Here is a 15,274-nt window from a genome sequence, read left to right on the forward strand (position 1 = left end):
GCCAACTCAACAGTCCCTGCTGCCCCCTGAGACCTTCCTACTGTCCCACTTTAATAAAAACTGAGCCACTCCCTGCTCCATGGAAGTGAAGGGTTCTCGGGGTGAGAAAAGGTCAGGGATGGGTCTCCCAGTTAACTTTGGAACCAGCTTTTTTCCCTCAGGTCTAAAGATCCATAACAGCAGTGACCACATTTTGCTCTGCCCATCCCCTCTCCCCTTGCCCATCAGCAGGACCCACTTTGACTCCACAGGATGTGAGCCAGGTCTGAGCTGGTAGATATTGTCCTGGTTTCATGAGATCTCACTGCTTTATTTAGGGGGGTCCTGGCCAAATCCAGCTCAGGCAGGAGGTCTTGACAAGCATCTTCATCACGTGCTTTCCTGACCTTGATGTTTGGAGTCCTGGACATCTTCCCAGTCTGATGAGTCAGTGTCAGGAAATATCTGTGAATGCAGAACGAAAAACTGGGATAATCATAAAAGTCTGCCTCCCTGGTAAGCCAGGCTTATCCGAGTTCCCTGCTGTGCCTGGCTCCTAACCAGCAAAACCATAGTTCCCCACCACACCAGTGCCCTGTGTCTTTAAATAGCAATAAATCCATGAAAATAGAAAATTAATACATTACTTTTCTCTCCTATGTGCCTTGTGGATATCATTTTATCTGTTTCCTGCAGTGAAACCTGCATTACAAAATCAGAGGAATTTGAGGTAAATGAATGGATCCAGTCTCTGCTTGACTGCAGAGAGGGAAGAATTTTGCTTGGGTTGTTTTCCACCCACAGAGATATTTACTGTAATATCCTAACGCTGTTTCCAGCACTCCTGCAGATGAAATGCAATCTTCTGGAGCACCAGGAAAGGAGGCAGCCTTCCTGAGAAGGAGATTTGTTATCAGATGCGCTACCTCGGTGTGCAGGTTGCATTCCCAAGATGCTGGGAATTTTCCTAGCTGGGAATAAAGAGAAAAGTCCTATTTCACATGGGAGTCATTGAACTCTTGCCTCTTGCAATGCTCTACAAACATCAGCAAAACTGAGATTAAACCAAAGGGAATAGAGCTTCAAGCAGAGCTGGGAGATGCTCTCCATCTGGGCTTTTTATGAACAAAACAGCAGCTGTCCTGTTTTTGATGATGCAGCCATCGGAATTGTTCTTTGGACAGAAAAACCTGATTTTCTTTATGCTGCTGCTGCTGCTTTCCATGGGTTTTGGATGGTTTGCAGGCAGTGGGGAACACCTGAGGAGTCAGAGCTCCTTGTTTCCCACAGCCAGGCACTGCAGTCACACCAGCACAAGGGAATTCAGGGACCACCAGGACCTCTAATGAATTTGTTAAAGACAGGCTTCTCGTTTGCACCAAATAATAAAGTTAATCTGAAACTTGGAAGACCTTGCACTGATATTCCACTCCCTCCCCCCACCCCCTCCTTTAACACATTAGAAGGGTTTTAATTATTTCTCATTCTGCGCTTTTTTCCTTTTCCTAATGGAGTTGCAGTGAAATTTAAGCTGACCACAAATGAGCAGCTGGTTTTAAAGACTTGGAATGGAGCTAAATGCAAGGCAGCAACTTTGTTTAAAACAGAGACATTCCCAATATACCACATTACATGGAATAAGTCAGCAAATCCTCAGCCTGAGAGAGTGAACAAAGAAACTGCCCCTTCCAAAGGGGCTTCAGGAGAGCTGGAGAGGGACTGGGACAAGAGAATTACAGAGCAAGGGGGAATGGCTTCCCACTGCCAGAGGGCAGGGATGGATGGGATATTGGGAAGGAATTCCTCCCTGTGAGGATGGTCAGGGTCTCAGATGGAATTCCCAGAGCAGCTGGAAGTGTCCAAGGCCAGGTTGGATGGGGCTTGGAGCAACCTGGGATAGGGGGAGGTGTCCCTGCCCATGGCAGGGGGAGGAGAATAGATCATCCTGAAGGTTGTTTCCTACCCAAATCACTCCATGATTCATTTTATGATTCATCCTTGTCTATGGCTTCCAGTGAGCCGGGGCTGGACAATCTGGTGTGCTCTGTCTATTCCTAGAGAGAGCATCCTGCAAGGAACAGCTCTTCCAGGGGCGATGGCAAGCCTGCCTGGGCAGCAGGTGATTCCATCAAGGGTAGCGATTTCCCAGCTCCAAGAGATCCCAGCTCTTGTGATTCAGCTCTTTGTGACATCACCCAGGCAGAACTCAGGGGCAGAGGGACAGGAGCCTCGTATGGCACTTCCACAGAGGTGGCTTTCATTGTCCAGCAGCCCCTGTGGAGGGGAAGCCAAGGACAATACTCCCTGCTGAAGGGTAGAAACAGGGGCTTTTTATGGGAAAGGCAGGGGGTGGGGTAGAAACCAGCTAGCCAAGTGGGTACAGGCTATCACCATATAGAAACGAGGCATGATGGGGGTGGTTCACGTCGTCACCATGACCCCCAGGAAGGTTGCTTATCTCTGGGGAAAGCTGTCTTGGCACTAGGTCTCCCTCCTCCAAGGGAGTGCAGAGGGCTCTTGTGCCCTCCACACTTGCTTGTCTTCCCATACTGCTGCACTATTTGTTACCTCGATCTCAAATAAATGTCCTATTTGTGAAATGTGCTGTAGTATATGGGGAGAAATAAGCACAGGAACATATCCAAGGAGTAATTCCAGCAGCAAGTGTCCCTTGTACCTTGCCAGGGGTCACCAGCACTGAATTTAAAGGCACCATGTTGAACTGTGACAGGGTCATTATTCTGCACAGACTAGCTCTGAGTCTTGCTGAGAACCCAAAGCAGCAGAAGTATTACAGCTGGCTCAGACATGTGGCACCAACAAGAAAGGAAAAGCCAAGAGGGCAGAGCAGGAGGTTATTTGGGATGTCTGGGGTCGATTCTGTGCTCATAGAAGACATTATTTAATCTCTGTGTCTCAGGTTCTCCCCACTCCCCAGGCAAACTTTATTTCATAGTTTTGTTTTGCTTAATATTGAGGAATCTCTGATATTCCAAAGCTGGAGCTGCCTCCAGTGTTTTATGACATTTGTTGTTTTCCTGCAAGGCATCAGAGAGCGGAATGATGGGTGTGATTTTTACTTTCAAAATATAAGCTAAAATTAAGGCAACTGTGCATTTCAGCATCAGTTCCCTGGATCTTTAACCCCTGAAACTGGACCTCTGCTTATAAATCAGTGGCTTCCAAGATTTTATTCCAGAAACTCTGCAATTTCTGGAAAGAACAATGAATCAAGAGTATCTGAGTATAAACAAGTGTGCAGTGAAAGTCTAGCAGGTTTGGGATAATGTTCACTCCTGTCCTGGTACCGGGGCACAAATGGAAAATCCTAGCCCAAAGAGCAGCACACGTTTTCTGGGCTAAAGGAGCTGATCCCTGTGCTTATACCACACTTAGAAAATTAAAATAATTCAAACCATGACACAGCAGAGGTGCCCTCAATACAGGCATCTCAAGGAGTGAAAAGAAAAGGGGTGGCATCATGGATGCAGTGCTTTGGTGGCAGCTGTACTCCCTTCTGGCCTGAATGCAGGGAGCAGTAGGAGGTGTTTGTTCTGCCTGAGTTTGTGGAACTTGCACATCACAAACCCCAGAGCCAGGTGGCCAAAAAAAACCCCAAATTTGAAGAGTTTTGTGGAATCAATCGTAGAAGAAAATAAGCACTATAAGCTGAAACCTTTCATTGTACTAAAATGTTTCTTTTTTATTTCAGCCATGTTAACTCCTCTGCAGCGCAAGCTGTTTGAAATAACTGTGTTCTTCTTCACTTTGAAACTGTATCCTATTGATTTTGCTGGCATTATTGTTATTTTAATGTGTCCAACCTGGCAATTTCCCTGGAAAACCTCCTTTCCAACACAAATTTTTGGATCCATGCTGCTGTCTGTGGTTTGACCTCACAGCTCAGTGTAGTAGGAACTTTTCAGACTTGTCTGCCCTTAAGAGCTCAATCCTACAGAAAGTATTGAGTGCCAGGAAACCCTTTTGTAGCATGAAAATAGGAATCCACTGTTTGCTCAATGGGAGACAGCAGAAAAGCTTGGGAACCAGTTGAACACTGACCTAAAGTGAAGGCTGTGCTGCTGTTTGAAAGCATCCATTTAGCTCACAGGGGCCAAAAAAGAAATGCCCCGGCAGAAATGCTCTGGTTTGCCTTGTATAGAAGTGAAAGAAGGATGTTTCCCAGTGTGGCTGGGTTGCTTGCTGGCACTGAAATGGAGGAGCTGGCAAAAAAAAAAAAAAAAAGCAAGCAACTAAAATCAGGTCCAACTGCTTAGAATTAGTCCTGAGTTCATGCAGTGCACTGTGTGGCAGTTCATGCAGTGCACAGTGATGCTCCAAAGGGGAATGGAAGTAGGGAGTGAATGATAGCTCTCAGAACGTTTTCAGCTCAATGAAATTTGGAAAGTGAATTCCTGTGCAGTGATGTGCTTGTTTGAACAGTTTTTGTCAAGCAGAAGCTTTTGCCCAGAGCTTTTTGGGTTTGTATTTCTGGACCTGGAGTAAAGGAGGGGGACAAGGCTGGGCTGCACGGGAACACTGGTGCAATCCCAAAGTTGGAGGATTGATATGATTCTCTTTTGGAGAAAGGTTTTCCTTCTGCTCTAATGTGGGGTGAAGACGAAATCTAGAAGTTCAGTGGTTATAACAAAGGGGATTCATCCTCCCTCACTAGGAAAGGGCTCTTGGAAGGGGCTGCCCAGGGAGGTTTGGAGTCCCCATCCATGGAGGTGTCTAAGGAAGGCCTGGATGTGGCACTCGGTGCTCTGGGCTGGGGACATATTAACAGGTTGGACTCGATGGTCCCAGAAGTCTTTTCAACCCTTAATGATTCTGTGATTTTGATAAGAATATTTTTACCAGAGGTAGGAAGGTCACACAGGTCAATCTGAGGTCTCTAATGAGAGAATTCCTGCTTCTCCTGCTACCCCTCAGCAATGGCCAGGTGCCAACACAAAGCTTTCAATAATCCAGAACATTTCTTTAGGACAAAAGAAGCTTCTGAAAGGCAGCACAGGTGGTGGTTAAGTTCCCTCCTGTGAGAGATGGCACTGCACTGAAGGAAACAGGGAGGTTTCTCTGGCACTGCCTCACTGAGGTGTGAACTGGCTCCAGCGAGAGCTTTCCGAGCTGAATTTCCCCGGATGGAACATAAGGATGCTGCCCATCTTTCCAGTTCAGTGATTGATTCCTGTCTTAAGAGCTTCCTATTTCTCTTGCTTGTCTCTGAAGTGTCTTAAATTATCCTTCAAGCAGGCTTGGAATTGCAAAAAACTTGTATTTGCTGCCTGGTATTCTATATATATATTATTTTTAAGTTTTTCATGCATCACAGCAAACACCCAATTTCTGAAAGGATTGCTGCAGTTCTGGCCAGCTCTGATGACTCGAGACTTTTCTGTCCTGGCATGCTCAGTGGGAAGGAAAGATGCACTGAACAAGAATTCATTTCTGGTTCCTCCATCACCAAAACATTTAAGACTTCACTGAGACAGTCTCCCTCATCATGCTAAACAAAAGGAGGAAAATCCATTTATGCAGCTCTTTTCATTTGAAATCAAATTATTTAACATGAGTTCTTATGTTTCCCAGGGCAATGGGCTTGGTCAGTGCTCACACTGGGAAATCAGCATGGCCTTTTTTATTATCCTGAGTATTGGTTTTATAAGGACAGTCAGATGCAGAAAAACACATGGTTCTTTATCACTGGTTCTTTACCTGATTAAGTGAATTAATGAACAGGCTTATTAATTCATTCATTCATTCATTTGGTTCTTTAACTGCTTCTCCTTTCTCCCCTGTATCTCTTTGCTAAAATAAGTCAATGTTTGAGCCCCAGCTTTTTGGAGATAAGGTTTAGAAAATGTGTCCCTAGATACTGGGAACTCTATTGTTGTAGTATTAGTAGTAATAGTAGTAGTAGTATTAATCCCAAGCAAACCAGGCTCAAATATCAGGCAAGAGGGACATTTTTCATCTCCTCAGCCTGAGAAACCAACAGTCAAATAAGCAGCAAAAGGAGCAACACTTCCTAGACAGGCTCATAAAATCCACACGGACACTTTGTAAACTCAAACCTCTGCTGGATCACTGTCCTTGGCAAGGGATTTTTTAGTTTATGAGGCAAGAACTTAAATTAGTCAGCAGTTAGTCCTCTCCTCCAGGTGCTTAGGACTGTGCCTAGAACCAGGCACTAAAAAGAAGAGGTGTGACCACTTCCTTCCCCTCCTTGTGTCACATTGACTTTAGGACAAGGTCTAATTGCAAAACCCAGCTCCTGAGATGGGTTTCTCTCATGTTGAGTCACAGGAATGCTGTGTATTGTTTGTCTGAAAAATTTTATAGGGAAAATCTTTGGTTTGGGTCCATTCTTTGGTATATAAAGACCAAAACACTGGCACTGACTCCAGCCAGACTGGGAGCATTGGTGGGGACCAGTTTCAAGGTAGAGAGCAGACTGAGAAATCCATATTTCCACGTGTGGGTTTTGAAGCTCCAGGGAAAGAGGATTTTCTGACACAAGGATATGATCAGGACACATCTGCCTTTGAAGTGGCCCTCTCTAGTGACCAACATAAACCAGGGAAAAGGCTCCAACCCAACAGCTATAAAGACTCTTGGTATTTTGGTCATCTTTCCAAGAGGGATCAAGAGCACCTAAATCAAAGCCCAGTCCTGTGTAAACATCAACAACCACGTGTCAGCTCACAAAGGACCACGGAACATCTCTACAGATCACTTTGCCCAAACCGGTTCCTCACGCTGCACTAAAACTCAGAGACCATTTTAATTAAAAAAAAAATAATAACCAAAACCAAACATATATATGTATGTAAGGGCTGTGAAAAATACCACATGCCATGGGGGGAGAGGGTAACAGGTATCAAGGGAATTGCTGATGTCTTACAGCTCTGAAATAAGGAGGCATTTATTGAACAATACCAACCATGCAATGTTAAGAGTGTTTTCATTAACAATAAATTCTGACTATTTTAAAACACAGGTGACATAAATATCAGCTGAGAACTGGGAACAGAACCCACAAGACAACTCCTGAGGCTGACTCTCTGTTGCCAGGAAATCAGAACCTGAACACTGCTGGCCCAGCCACAAAACCCTCTGTTCCTCGAGACCCATCCATACCCGTGGAATAGTCTGTGATGCCTTTCCCATTTTTAATTTGTATTTATAACCATCCTCACAGAGAAGAATTCCTTCCCAATATCCCATCCATCACTGCCCTCTGGCACTGGGAAGCCATTCCCTGTGTCCTGTCCCTCCATGCCTTGTCCCCAGTCCCTCTCCAGCTCTCCTGGAGCCCCTTTAGGCCCTGCCAGGGGCTCTGAGGTTTCCCTGGATCCTTCTCTTCTCCAAGTGAATGCCCCCAGCTCTGCCAGCCTGGCTCCAGCCCTTGAAGCATCTCCATGGCCTCCTCTGGACTCTCTCCAGCAGCTCCACATCCTCCTTATGTTGGACCACAGATGTGGAGGCAGTTCTGCAAGTGAAGTCTCAACTGAGTGGGGCAGAGCAGGAGAATCCCTTCCCCGGGTGATGTCCAGTTAAAGTCCTTAACATGTAAACCCACTTTGCTTTGCAAATCTCATTGCCACCCTCACCTGTTTGGTGTTTTAAGTAGAGTTTTAAGTGCCAAGCAGTTGGGAGGGTTTGTTTAGGTTTTTTGGGCTTTTTGTTGTCTCTGTGTTTTTCATGAGACGCTAATTTGTGGTAATTGCATTCTGCAGCCATGAGAGCCTGGCTCAGAGGAAGGGAATTATTGGTGTGTGTATTTCAGTAATAACCATCAGAGAGCCAGGAGAGAAAAAAAGAGAAAGAAAAGAGACAGAACAAAATATATTATTAAAACGCTCACGTCCTCTGGAAGAAAGCTCCAGCTTGTTCCTTTAAGGGAATAAAAATTTGTCTGGTGTCTCTCAAGCACCTGTGTCTGCTGGCATCCCATCAAATACACAAACTGTAGCCATAAACTGAGTACATTTCTACAGACAGCCTTAATTTAGAGCAATTAGTGCAAATTAAAGAAGAAATGGACAGTGGTTTTGGTTGCAGGACAAGGTGCAGGGAAGCTGTTTACTCCTTTCATGATCTGAGGTTCTTGAGGGAAAGACCCATCGAGAGAGGAAGAATAAAGCCCAGCTCTTTGTTGGTGTTATGGCAATACCTTAATATCTTAATTAGGAACCAAGAGTGCTCTGTTCTGTTCAGGGCTGGGCTAAAAGGGGTTGTGCTTCAGACACGACAGAGCAGATAGGTGAAGAAGCAAAGGGTGCAGCAGGAGACAGGAATGACGTGGTTCATGCTCTGTCTGGCCAAACCCATCAGCTGAGGAGGAGGCTGCCAGGGCAACAGGTTGGCCTGGGAAAGGTTAAAGCAGCAGCACCAGAGGTCTTGCACAGATATGGTTGTCTGGTCTTCTGTAGACTTGTGGGCTTGTTCTACAAATGTCTCTTCCTCTGGAACATCCCGTGCTGCCCGCTGTGTGACAGGCTCCTGTATCAGCTGGATTTGTCCTGGCATGGCAGTGTCCATCCGCTGAGAAAGGGCCCAGTGAGCTCAGCAGACACGTTTCTGGAGCTCCAGCTGCTGACTCTGACTTTGGGGGGCTTTGGATCGCCTCGCTGCCCGTGCCAGTGCTGCTCCCTGGGACACACAGCCAAGAGGACTCTGCTGCCACATTCCTTTCCAAGCTGCTGACTTCTGCTGTCATCAGCTCAGGCCCCTTTCCTTCCAAGGGGATCTGAGACAAGATGTGGTGATAAGCAAATAATGGGTAAATATGTGCCTATGGAAAGACTGATACATCACTAAAGGCACATTCTTTCCCTAAAAAAGTTTTTTTCTAACAGTGGCTGCCCAGGGATGGCTTTGGATGACATGAGCTTTGCATTTACAATCCCTAAGTACCACAGACTGCTTGGAGATGAGAGGCCCCATCTATCAAATGTGGCATCATTATGGACTGAGCTGCTTGGAGGATTATTTAAACACAACCTGCTGTTGGAGCATAGGAGGGAGGTGGAGGCTCATCAGAGATGACAGAATTATACACAAAGTCATGTGGCAAGAGTGGTCTGAGCCTGGACAATCAGCCAACATGGGACAACACGTTCACAGTGGCTTCCAGCCCCTCTGGAATAAGAATAAAGACAGAATTTCTTCCCTGGGATTTTTCAGAGCCATGTTTCCCTAAGGGATTTACTGCACTGTGTGCCCTGGATGGCAAGGAAATCTTACAGGCCTGTGGTGAGTGCTGAGGCACAGGACCAGACCTAAATCTAGCTCAAATCCAGGAAAGATAAAGCAGAACTCTGGGTTTATTTCTGTTCTATGGATTGTGAACTCTGTTGCACAAAGAGCTGGATGTGCCACATAGGCCACACGGTCAGAGCTCTGGCCCTAAGGGGGGCTCTGCCTTGATGAAAGTTGGAATGGGAAAGGGAGATGAAGGGGGATGCTTTGGTGGTGGAATCAAGTCAGTGGGATGAAGGAGGTGTTCCAGGGCATTGGATCTTGTGGCACCTCACAGGTGGGCAGGCAGCAGATGAAAGCCTGAAGGAAGGATTCAAATGAGTCCAAGGAAGGCATGATTTAGACACATCTTCAATTTTCCCCAATTATTTTACATATTAAAGATTAATGTCAGAAAAGTGGCGTAAACTCTCACCCGAGGGAAGCAGCAGTGCCAGGATGGGAAAGGATGCAGCAAGACACAGGAGGGATGAAAACTGAGACAAGCACTCATCTCTGGGTAGATTTATTTCAGCACTAGGTAAAATCAATCTTTTTGAGGCTACAAAATAGCCCTGTCCTCCATATGTGGTCAGATTTTATCAGATCATCCAGGTAATAAATCAAACCAGGAAATTCCTTGTGAGTTACATAGAAATAAACATTTAACAGCTCCTCTCAGTAATTGGGCAGCTTTCAGACCTGCAACTGTACACAAAATCCAGTGGCCCAAATCTTCATCTGTTGAGAATTAAGAAGGTACCCTGTGTTTTAATGAGGCTGCTTTGGTTTATGCAAAAGCATGGATCTTGTTTAGCTAGCCTGGGCTTAAGTGATTTAGGAACATGGTGTAAAGCTCCCTATGAATCCCAAGATGGAGAAACTTCTAATACTTGGACATCTTATAATTAAGTATGAGATCACAGACAGATCTACCTTGTTTGAAAATTTCAGCCTTTTTTTATGCCCAACACTTTTTTTAATCCACATTTTGAATGCTCACTCTGAGTCCCTATGCTGGGTTGGGGTTGGGGTTGGGTTTTTCCTTTCTAAACACTCAGAATTTTCCAGTTTATCTTCAGCTCAGCTGTGCTAAAAGCTTCAGGCTGTCCCAGTCTTAAAAGACTGTGGAATGAGTCCAGCTTCGAGTTTAATAGACAACATTTAACATCTCTTGCCTTTGCGTGGGTCTTCTTTCTTATCCAAGCAGAAGTTGAACCCTTGCTAAAATCTAAGGGATGATTCATCAAAACAACCCTTTTCACTTCTTTCTGGGCAAATAAATAATAATTTCAAGGCCTGGAGCACCTCAGAGAAGTTCCTCCACTCCTGGTCCAGCTGCCTGCATGGTCTGGCACTGAGCTGAGCAGATTACCAACCACACTTCATCAAATGCCATCAGACACACAAACAATTGGATTTGGGCCTTTTTTGTAATGAAAACACAGTTGCTGCCCAAAGTCAGGATTCAAGGCTCTGATTTTAACATTTTTTAGCTCAGACAGAGCTGAGCAACTGTGGATTTCCTGGAGCTCTCTAGGGACCCTCCCTTGCTAATGAGTATAATTAACAGCACAGAAAGCACAGGATCTGGTTTCTGGGTGCTACCTGGGCAGAGTCAGGTACAAACCTTACTCAGAAGGATTAAAATCCAAATGAATACGAGAAAGGAGACAAAAGCATTATTTCCTCGATGTCACAGATAAAGATACACCAAAAACGGACCTGCCAAAGATCAAAGATGGAACAAGGAGCTCATCCTGGACTTTGTTCCTTCCTTATGTAACTCAGAGACCTGCCTCTGTCCAGAAAATCATGTTGGGTGGGACAACGCTTTTGGGTTGGAATAGATGACTTTAAGTGTCCCTTCCAAGTCAAACCTTTCAGTGACACTGTGAACACCAGGGGACAGTTCATCCTTTCTCAACAGAGGATGAAAGCTGAGTTCATGAGTAATATGTTCTTAGAAAATTCCAGTGGTGGATGCTCAGAACCCCCAGGGACAGGCTTTCATCTGTCTTTGGAGGTGCAAAGTTTGAGATTAAACAGCTCCTCCTTTTGTTTTCTAGACTTGCATCCCTCTCACTGCTTTCCCCCAAACTCTGATTAATCCAAAACTTTTAAACTGGACACAGACAGCTCCAGACAATGTCCTGCCAGAGCCAGGCACAAAGATTGCTTCACCAGGGTTGATGTGACACTAATCCTGCCCTGCCCGTTCCTTCCTGCAGACACTCTGCACCATGTCTATTGACCCTCTGGACCTGGGGCTCTTGGTGCTCTCCAGGTGTATGAGCTCTTCACTGCAATAAATTCATTTTTCTCTGAGGATTTTAGGAAAAAATCAGCTGTCACTTTCTTCTGCTTCCATCCACTCCAGAGAGATGCCCCCTAACAAGGGTATTTCTCACAGATGAGCTGCTATTTTGACTATATTAATGACTAAAGCCATGAATACCAATTTATTTATTTCCATGGTGCATTTAAGAGCCTGGAAGAAGCTACCAGCATGGCAAGGTCTATGTACCAGTGCAAACAAAACTCAGGGTGGGATTCAGCTCCCTTCCCTCCCCCCAGTCATTTAGACTCATTTCCCAATGGATCGATGGAAACAGAGTTGCCTCATCTGAAGACAGGCATCTAAAATAAACCTGCTGAATCACAGCCTTTAAGGGTCTTTAGTAACGAAAGATTCCCTTCATCCATTTAGAGTTTGCTCTCTCCCAGCGCCCTTTGTTACTCAGGGAAGGAGGAGACCTCCAAGCAGTCTCCAAAAACTAGTGTAACACCTTCTGTAGATGTACAACAGAACAGGGACCACACGTGCCAAGAAAACTGTGGAGAAACAGCAGCTGAGCATTTAAAAGTCACCTCATTTTTGCAGTTTGCAAAATTAGTTTGAATTCTTTTTTTTTTTTTTTTTTTTGCCCCCTCACTTTGCAGTTTCCTCTCATGGGGTTTTTTACTCTCAAACAGACAGCAAATGATGGTGTAGCTGGAGCTGCCTCAAGGGTCACTACACTGTCCCAAACTCTTTGCCCAACCTGCACAAACTGCACATTCCTGGGAGCTGCTTTTTAAATTTTCCCTGCAGTAGCAATGACTAACCCAGGAGCAAGCAGGCACTCTGGATTTGTTGGAAGAGTGATCAGGGCTGCTGACAAGCCCAGATCTGCTTTCAATACTCTCCTGGGGGAATCTGAGCATCACTCAAATTTGCCTCTGTCCATGAAACTCTTGAACCCAAAAACCCGAACTTTCCCTCTCAAAGTACTGCCCAAGAGGAGGAGGTGGAGAGTCTGCCATGCAAGAACAGGCAATGCTTCCTTGTGGCTACAGTGTTCGCTGGCCTTTGGCTGGGAAATCCCACTCTGTGTCTGCTTCACTTCAGGACATCACTTTTATATCTGTGCTTCATCAGGGACATCCATCAATTTTTTTTTTTTTTTAAATGAAATTACGAGCCACGTGAAAAATCAACCTCCCTTCAACAGCACATTCTCCTGGAGGAATTTCTTCCTTAATCCTCCCTCTCCAGTCAGTTGTGCTTTGTCCCACCATGCAGAATCCATGAGCAGTGTGTCCTGCCTTCATCTCCTTGTTCCGTTTGTCCTGCAGGAAATTCTCTTTTTAATATCCCAAAAATTACGTGTTACCTTATAAACAGGAGCTTGTTTTCTGCCTTCCACTCTCTGGTCTCTGCAGGAACTGAGAGTTTGAGTGGAAAACAAAAAAGAAAAAAAGAAAAGAAGATTTCAAGCCACACTTGAGAGTGCTCTTTCTTTCTGGGCAATACGGGAGTGGCAGGGAATTACGGTAATGGCAAGGCTGCTGCTCTGCTACATCAGCAGGGCAGCGAAGTTCCTGCTGCTCCTTCCCAGTGTGGAGCTGAGCTCTGAACGGGGCACGGATCCCTCCAGAGAACCTGGAGCCAGCCCCTCACAGCCGCGGGATACAGGGAATCAGCCCCGCTGCCAGCTGCTGAAACACCAGTGGGGAAATAAAGGGAGGAAAGCAGAGGATTCCTAGGCGCAGAATCCCATCCCTGCGAGAAGAAACGAGCCTGCTGTGCTGAGAATCTCCTTCCCAGATGCTCAGAGGAGCTGTGCTGCCTTCTAGAGACTAAAGAGGTGAGTGTGGGGCAGGCACAGGAGCCTGGGGTCTGCTCTTCCCAGCATCAGCTATCTCCACAGGCTGGGCATTATTTGGTTTTTAGCATGGAAACCTCTCTCAGCCTTTTCTGCAGCATCTTGTCTCGCTGGGAAGTTTTTCTTCATGTGCTTAAAAAATCAAATTAATAATTTCTACATTTTCTTTCAGCCCTATATAATGACCTTAGTTTGTACCCTGTAATGACCACCATTATACTCACTTTTCATGGATGTGCTTAGTATAATCTGTCCTTTTCTTCCTTGGGATTATTCCTCAACTTATTCCATCTGGTGGGAAAGAAAATAAAAGATCCAATTTCATTTTAGTGTGCTGAAGTAAAATTCCCGCAGTGTGATACCTATCCATCTCCCCCTCCCCCCCTCCTCCCTGCCTGTGAACTGGGAATTTTGGGGCTTCAGAGTTTGAAATGCTTTTGCCTGCAGGAAAGTTTAGCATGGAAGTTTGTAAATGGGATGGCTGTTGCTGCTTAAAGTGTGATCTGAGAGACTCATCCCAAAGGACACTTAGAGTGTCCTTCCTCATCTGGGGTTTTACAGCCACAGTCTTAGTGGTGGTTTTTCGTCTCTGATTAATATTTGGGATGGGAATTCTATATCCATATGGAGGTGTTGGGAAACGTTTTGCAGCCCCCACTTGCAGCTCTCCTCTCCATGCCCTCCAGGTCTCAGTTCCCAGGCTAATCCTCACTTTTCCATCTGAGGTACCTTTTCTCCATATTTAGTCAGCAAAGGCTGAGCTTGGCTTCCAGATACTCTGAAATGTTGTGTCACTTACTAGGAGACTTGCTCCTTGCAACATCTTCTGCTTGGCTTTGGAGTTGCTTTTCCCTATAGATTTTCAAAATGGGCAGCTCAGCTGGACTCAAAATTCAGTGGGGAAAGGTCTTGCTTAATAAAGAAACCTGAGATTAAATTCTGGGCTTCTAAATCTGCTGCACAGTTTGTGTAGTCCTGAATTGTGTCCTGCAGGCTTCTTTCTCACCTAGAACTGGTCCCTTCAGGTGAGCTGATAATTAGGATTGATGCCTATCCCCATAAAGGAGGGAAAATTCAGGAAGGAAAACCCACATGGATCTCTCAGTTGCTGTTAAATAATGCTGGGCTGGAAAAGGTTGGTTCCACTGGCTGGAGCCAGCCTGAGGAAAGCTCCCTAAAATAGCCTCCTGCTCTATTCTTATATGGGAACCCTAGCAGCAAGTGTTGCTTCTGGGAATCACATTGTTCATGTTTTTGTCTTTTCCAGGGGGGTGAGGATCTGCAGAGAGCACAAGAGCACAGCACACGGCAAGCTGCACCCTTCCCCTCAGAGCAAGCCAGGAGCTGATGTAAATGAGCTTTAATTTGCAGCCCAGGACCTCGACTGATGAGTGCTCCACACATGGAAAGCTCTGACTGACAGCCCAGATGCTGAGGATGGGGAGTGATGGGTATCTCAAACAAAATTGCTGAGCAGACACAGCAGCAGCCTCCACCCAGTCAGGTTTCTGAGCCAGTTTTAAGGCAGAATCAGGACTAATACTAGGCAATCAAAAGCATCAGTGATTTCCTCTCAGGAGAAACTTAAATTGGAGACCCCTTGGAATATTTACTTTCCTTAAATACACAACCTTTCCCAAAAGACGGAAATGATTTTAACCTGCAGCTCCAATATTTCTCATCACATAACGCTGGAAAGTGAGATAAGCAGCCTCAGGTTTGTGTAGCCTCACTTGTGCACCCCGAGGAAAATGCAGAAGGAGTTAAATTTGACTTGGAACTGGAGGGAATCAACTGTGCTATACTGGTGAAAGCTTAGGAGCAAAGGTAGGTTTTCTAATATGTTTCTGCATCTTTCTCATTGCTGCTGGTGCTGCAATTTTAAGACGTTCTTCAAAACT

The sequence above is a fragment of the Aphelocoma coerulescens genome, chromosome 22, assembly GCF_041296385.1.
Source record: "Aphelocoma coerulescens isolate FSJ_1873_10779 chromosome 22, UR_Acoe_1.0, whole genome shotgun sequence".
NCBI classification, from domain to species: domain Eukaryota; kingdom Metazoa; phylum Chordata; class Aves; order Passeriformes; family Corvidae; genus Aphelocoma; species Aphelocoma coerulescens.